Source organism: Eschscholzia californica, unplaced genomic scaffold, assembly GCF_041429995.1.
Source record: "Eschscholzia californica isolate CP2 unplaced genomic scaffold, dmEscCali1.0.p SCAF_67, whole genome shotgun sequence".
In the NCBI taxonomy this organism is placed as follows: domain Eukaryota; kingdom Viridiplantae; phylum Streptophyta; class Magnoliopsida; order Ranunculales; family Papaveraceae; genus Eschscholzia; species Eschscholzia californica.
Window position 1 is genome coordinate 33,121 of NW_028238491.1, and position 6,880 is coordinate 40,000.

A 6,880-nucleotide genomic window follows, 5' to 3' on the forward strand; every position below is an offset into this window, starting at 1 on the left:
AGATCCCACGACGTTCCAAACGAAAGTAAAGTGTTCCGTGCGTGTGAACTACGTTGTCCCATGTGCCGGCTCTCGACTCCTAAGATGTCCCATGTAAATGCCCTTCGTGGGAAAGAATGTCCCGTGCAACGTCCCTTGATGATCCCCATAAGGTGTCCCATGTGCGTCCCATGATGTCCCATGCGCGTCCCGTGCCGTCCGAGCCTCACCAAGGCCGTCCCATGCGCGTCCCGTGCCGTCCGAGCCTCACCAAGGCCGTCCCATGCGCGTCTCGTGCCGTCCCGAGCTGTGCCGAGGCCGTCCCGTGCTGTCCCATGCCGTCCCGAGCCTCGCCAAGGCCGTCCCGTGCCGTCCGAGCTGTGCCGAGGCCGTCCCGTGCCGTCCCGTGCTGTCCCATGCCGTCCCGAGCCTCGCCAAGGCCGTCCCGTGCCGTCCGAGCTGTGCCGAGGCCGTCCCGTGCCGTCCCGTGCTGTCCCATGCCGTCCCGAGCCTCGCCAAGGCCGTCCCGTGCCGTCCGAGCTGTGCCGAGGCCGTCCCGTGCCGTCCCGTGCTGTCCCATGCCGTCCCGAGCCTCGCCAAGGCCGTCCCATGCGCGTCCCGTGCCGTCCGAGCTGTGCCGAGGCCGTCCCGTGCTGTCCCATGCCGTCCCGAGCCTCGCCAAGGCCGTCCCATGCGCGTCCCGTGCCGTCCGAGCCTCACAAAGGCCGTCCCAGGCCGTCCCGTGCCGTCCCATGCGCGTCCCGTGCCGTCCGAGCCTCACCAGGGCCGTGACATGCCGTCCCGAGCCTGACCAAGGCCGTCCCGAGCCTCACCAAGGCCGTCCCATGCGCGTCCCGAGCTGTCCCATGCCGTCCCGAGCCTTAGCAAGGCCGTCCCATTCGCGTCCCGTGCTGTCCCATGCCGTCCCGAGCCTTAGCAAGGCCGTCCCATTCGCGTCCCGTGCCGTCCCATGCGCGTCCCGTGCTGTCCCGTGCCGTCCCGAGCCTGACCAATGCTGTCCCGTGCGCGTCCCATTCTTTTGGCTCGGCTGGCCCGTGCATTCTATGGGGTCGTGGGACATTTCGAAATCCACCCGGGCCATTTCGACTCTCTCTTCATTAATACTATTGAGGTATTATTTATGAATTATTGGAGAAAAGAAACGGAAGAAAATATTTTTTTTTCTATTTTTTATGAATTTTCCGGTGTTTATTCACTTAAAAATTCATAGAAAAATAAATATTTATCGGAATCGCTATTATAATATATCAAAAAAATCCTTGCGAAAAGACCTTTCCAACGAGTATAAGTTTGCTGGATTCCGACGAGTAACGAAGGAGTAAAGGCCCAGTATGCTTGGTTAAAAAATTGATGTTTCCTTGTGAAAATAGGAAAAACAATAACTTTGCACTATAAGGGGGAGGGTTGAGCTCCTTCCCCAGAGCGTGCACAGCACTTGTGCTGGCACGTTCCCTAGTGCTCGCCAAGCACCATAGGGCATCCAAAGGGCAAAGCTCGGCCTACTACATGATGGGAAGCTTCTAATATGTCGGAATACGAAGAGATTTCGTGCGACCCGAAGCTCGGCTCGGGCGTCCCGGCCTGTGCCGAGCTGTGCCGAGCGCGTCCCAGGCCGTCCCGAGCCAAGTCTCGGGCGTCCCAGGCCGGCCCGAGCAAAGTCTCGGACGTCCCAGGCCGTCCCGAGCTGTGTCGAGGCCGTCCCAGGGCGTCCCGAGCTGGAGCGAGGGCGTCCCAGGCCGTCCCGAGCCAAGTCTCGGGCGTCCCAGGCCGTCCCGAGCAAAGTCTCGGACGTCCCAGGCCGTCCCGAGCAAAGTCTCGGGCGTCCCAGGCCGTCCCGAGCTGTGCCGAGGCCGTCCCAGGCCGTCCCGAGCTGTGGCAAGGGCGTCCCAGGCCGTCCCGAGCAAAGTCTCGGGCGTCCCATGCCGTCCCGAGCTGTGGCAAGGGCGTCCCAGGCCGTCCCGTGCTGTGCCGAGGCCGTCCCGAGCCTAGTCTCGGGCGTCCCAGGCCGTCCCGAGCTATGGCGAGGGCGTCCCAGTGTCACGTGCATATTGTTGAGCATGCATATGACGTGACGAGTGCTAGGAGCACGTACGAGCATATAGGCCGTAGGGCCGAATACGAGGTCGAGATAGGGCAAGAGTGCCAGCAAGCTTCTTGAGCCATGCACGGAGGTGCATTCATGTCTTGTCAGGAGCGAGTATGCCTGGTTGAAAGATTGATGTTTCCTTGTGGAAATAGGCTAAACAAGAACTTTGCACTATAGGAGGGGGTGGTCTCCCTTCCTCATATGCATCCAGCATATGTCAAGACCTCGTGGATGGGAGCTCGCCCATCCTTAGCATGGTATGCACGAAAGTGAGCATCCTCGTGGCGCAACCCATGAGGCCGGCCTAGCGTATGCGAGAGAAGCATATTGCACGGGTTCCCTTGTCATAGGAAATGGCTCGGGACAGTACCTGGAGATAGGTTACTGCGGGTTCCTTTGGAAAAGGTGTTGCATGTTCTCATGCCATGGCGAGGCGTGCGTCGTGCTAGCATATTCCATGAGGAGGATTGAGCTATTCAAGGGGCCAAGCCTTGATGTGCTATGTTGGGCATGAGGTAGCTTATTAGAGATGGATGCTCCTATGCCCAATGTCCGGATGGTAAGCCGAGATGATAAGGTGCCGGATGCTTGAGACTAGATGGCAAGATCCGCATATGCGGCTTGGTGTGCTCCGCACATATGTTGGTATCCTTTATAGTGGGCGAGAGTCTATGACTCAAGGAAGCGTTATACGGGACGGCTCGAGCTATGCTCGTAGGTTGGGACACATTGGTGTCATGCCGCATTATTGGTTGGGAACCAAGGTGACTTGATAGTCGAGATGCTCCGAATATGTTCGGGAAGGCTGGCTATGTCTTAGGAGGGAATACATAGCGCCGCACGGTACGTTAGGATTTGATATTCCGCACTATCGACCCGTGTCTTTGAGCATAATATGCCGGGTCGACCTAACGTGACAAAAAGGCCGTGACAATTGGTATCAGAGCCTGAAGAGCAAGCTAATGGATTGTGTTCTGATCCCATATGAGAATTGTGATCAGAGCTTGGATGACAAGCTAGAGTATTGTGCTCTGATCCTAGATGAGAAATGGATGTCAGAGCCTGAGCTGCAGGATGGAGATGCACGAGTGAAGATGTATTGCATCCCGATAACCATTTAACAATTGGTATAATAGCCTAGTGGATAGGCCAACGTGTATATTGCTCTGGTCCTTGTGATAGATGGATCAAGAGCTCGATAGCTTGCGAGATATGTTCCAAGAGCCTAGTGATGGTGGCAAATGGATATGTTTCTATGGCTTGGAGAGACAAGCAAGGAGATATGCCTAAGAACATGTGGTATGTTTGGAAGCATACTTCTAGAGCCTGGATGGCAGGTTCAAAGAGATGGTATCTATGCTCGAAGAGTTGACAAAGAGCTTAGTGATTCTCCCACTATGGTATGTGGTATACTGGAGTGTGTATGAAGAGCTACGTTGAGAGCATGATTCCAAGAGATGGCTTTCAGAGTGAGATGCATTCAAGATGATAGGGTCTCTGAAGCTGTGATACAGGATGGGACCTTTGTCGAGGGATGCATGGTGCATAAGGCGACGAGAGTTCCGATGGAAGGAATAGGCCGCGTGCACGGATGCTACGGTGGTAGCTATACTTGGGTCTATGTTCCTTTGAGATGAAGGACATATGCTAGATATGAGATGGAACCGTATTGACACAAGAAGTCATGTGCAAGCTGTAAGAGTTCAGTGTGACTTGGTGTACAAGAAGGTACCATATATACTTGAGTCCTCTAGAGGTAAGGACAAGTGCAGAGATGGGATGAACCGAGAATGGCACGGTGAGTCGTGTGCGAGCTTAGTGCAGTAATGCTCAGTACGATTTGGTGCGCATTGGGTACATCATATGTTAGAGTCCTGGGAGTGGACAACATGCTTGGTAAGAAGTGTACCAAGATGGCAAGTAGAGTCAGGCTGAGAGCTTGTGGTAAGCTAGTCTGAGTAAGCTTGTTGGATTGGCATCCAAGAGTGGAGCTATGTTGATCCAAGTGATACTTGAGCATTAGAGCAGGGTATGGCAACAAGGTGTTGAAGGATACTCTCTTATGCTTAAGCCGAAGGTAGCATCGAGTGACTTGAGATGTTGTGAGTTCAAGCTACTTACAGAAGACAGTGGTCAAGGGTAAGATAGATGGACAGAGTACATCGTTGGGCAAGTTGGTGCTAGATCAAGTTGTGCTTATGTGGTATGGTGCACGATAGAGTTCGGCACGATGTGTTGTAAGCGCATTTGAGTTCCAAAGAGAACGGACTCACTTGAGATGAGACATGGATATGCTAACACAGTTGTGTGAGGTATGTCGCATGAGTGCTATAAGCCGAAACCAACATTGAAGCTTATGGACATATTGGTGTGAAGTCTATGGAGACAGATTCACGAGACCAAGTGAAGTACTGATGGTAGTTGGAACCGAGTTCAAGCCGTCAAGTAATATGAGGGTCGTTGTATCTGAAGTGGATCGGCCCATGTTTGAGTTATGCATTGGAGGTAAGTTGGAACCGAGTTCAAGCCTACAGTGTGCAATGAGTACGTGGTGACTGAGAAGAGATCAGCTCACGTTATGGGATTTCAGAATGGTGTGTCGTGGTGACATTAAGCATCGTTCAAGTCTGAAGATAGTTGGGACTAAGTTCATATCGTCAGATACATATGACAACGTCGAGTTTGAAGTTGAGTTGTAAGCCGTATGGTGCTGCATGAGATGTGTTGGAACTTATGCGGTGGTACGTTCGGATGTGTTCAAGAGGGACACGAGCCTACCAAGATGCTCGGGTTAAGGAGCATCGCCAAAGATTAAATGGCAAGTGTGTGTCTGGATGTAGTCAGAGAGGACGTTCCCAAGAGTATGCCAATGGTGGATGGTTTGGTACCATGTAGTTCTCGTAGAGAGAAGTTACCGTGCTCGTTCAGTGGACATCGAAGGCAACACGACAATTTCCCGAGGAAGGGATGGCACAGATGATGCCGAGCGCATGTGGCGCAAGCGCGGAGGCGCGAGTTTGAGATGTGCACAGAGGTGCAGGCGCGGAGGCGCATATGAGGCAAGGGTCGTCGAGAGAGGGGCGACATTGCGAAGAGTTCAAGTGGTATACACTCAAGGGTACAAGTAGTGATGCTTAGGTACTAGAGTGCACTTGATGTTGAGAAGCCGGAGGGCGTAATGAGGGTCTCAATGAACAAGCAAACCAAGGAGTCAGAACGTGGAGTACAGGGGTACGTTGGGTCTGATCCAGAGGTGAGTGACATTGAAGACGAGTTGCTTTGCGATGGCAACATTGCAGGCACATGGCAAGACGCAGTGGCGTCGAGATGCTAACTCGGGTGAAGGCAACGGTTGCTGAGGTACCAGAGTGACGAGTTGTGTCGCAGTTTACTGCGATACGCATGGCAAGATTGGTCACACAAGCAGAGATGGAAGGTGACAATCGAGATGCCAACTCGAGGTGAAGCCGAGGAGGTGAGGTACCTGAGTTCGAGGAGCGGCGGAGGCTGCAACAGAGAAGCGACATTGAGCATGGATGAATGGTAGAGAAGACCATTATCCTAACGCATCGGAGGATGCATTGCAGAAGATTGAGTTAACCCGGAGGGGGAACCTGCGCGACGAGACTGCGTAGTTGAGTTCGCACGGAGGTGCGGTCTGCCGAAGACATGAAGGTGCAGTGGTAGCATCGGAGTGGGGCAGAAGATTGAAGTGATACTCCAAACTTGGTCGACGAGGACGTCGACATTACAAGTGGGGGAGTATGTCACGTGCATATTGTTGAGCATGCATATGACGTGACGAGTGCTAGGAGCACGTACGAGCATATAGGCCGTAGGGCCGAATACGAGGTCGAGATAGGGCAAGAGTGCCAGCAAGCTTCTTGAGCCATGCACGGAGGTGCATTCATGTCTTGTCAGGAGCGAGTATGCCTGGTTGAAAGATTGATGTTTCCTTGTGGAAATAGGCTAAACAAGAACTTTGCACTATAGGAGGGGGTGGTCTCCCTTCCTCATATGCATCCAGCATATGTCAAGACCTCGTGGATGGGAGCTCGCCCATCCTTAGCATGGTATGCACGAAAGTGAGCATCCTCGTGGCGCAACCCATGAGGCCGGCCTAGCGTATGCGAGAGAAGCATATTGCACGGGTTCCCTTGTCATAGGAAATGGCTCGGGACAGTACCTGGAGATAGGTTACTGCGGGTTCCTTTGGAAAAGGTGTTGCATGTTCTCATGCCATGGCGAGGCGTGCGTCGTGCTAGCATATTCCATGAGGAGGATTGAGCTATTCAAGGGGCCAAGCCTTGATGTGCTATGTTGGGCATGAGGTAGCTTATTAGAGATGGATGCTCCTATGCCCAATGTCCGGATGGTAAGCCGAGATGATAAGGTGCCGGATGCTTGAGACTAGATGGCAAGATCCGCATATGCGGCTTGGTGTGCTCCGCACATATGTTGGTATCCTTTATAGTGGGCGAGAGTCTATGACTCAAGGAAGCGTTATACGGGACGGCTCGAGCTATGCTCGTAGGTTGGGACACATTGGTGTCATGCCGCATTATTGGTTGGGAACCAAGGTGACTTGATAGTCGAGATGCTCCGAATATGTTCGGGAAGGCTGGCTATGTCTTAGGAGGGAATACATAGCGCCGCACGGTACGTTAGGATTTGATATTCCGCACTATCGACCCGTGTCTTTGAGCATAATATGCCGGGTCGACCTAACGTGACAAAAAGGCCGTGACACCAGGCCGTCCCGAGCCAAGTCTCGGGCGTACCTGGCCGTCTCGA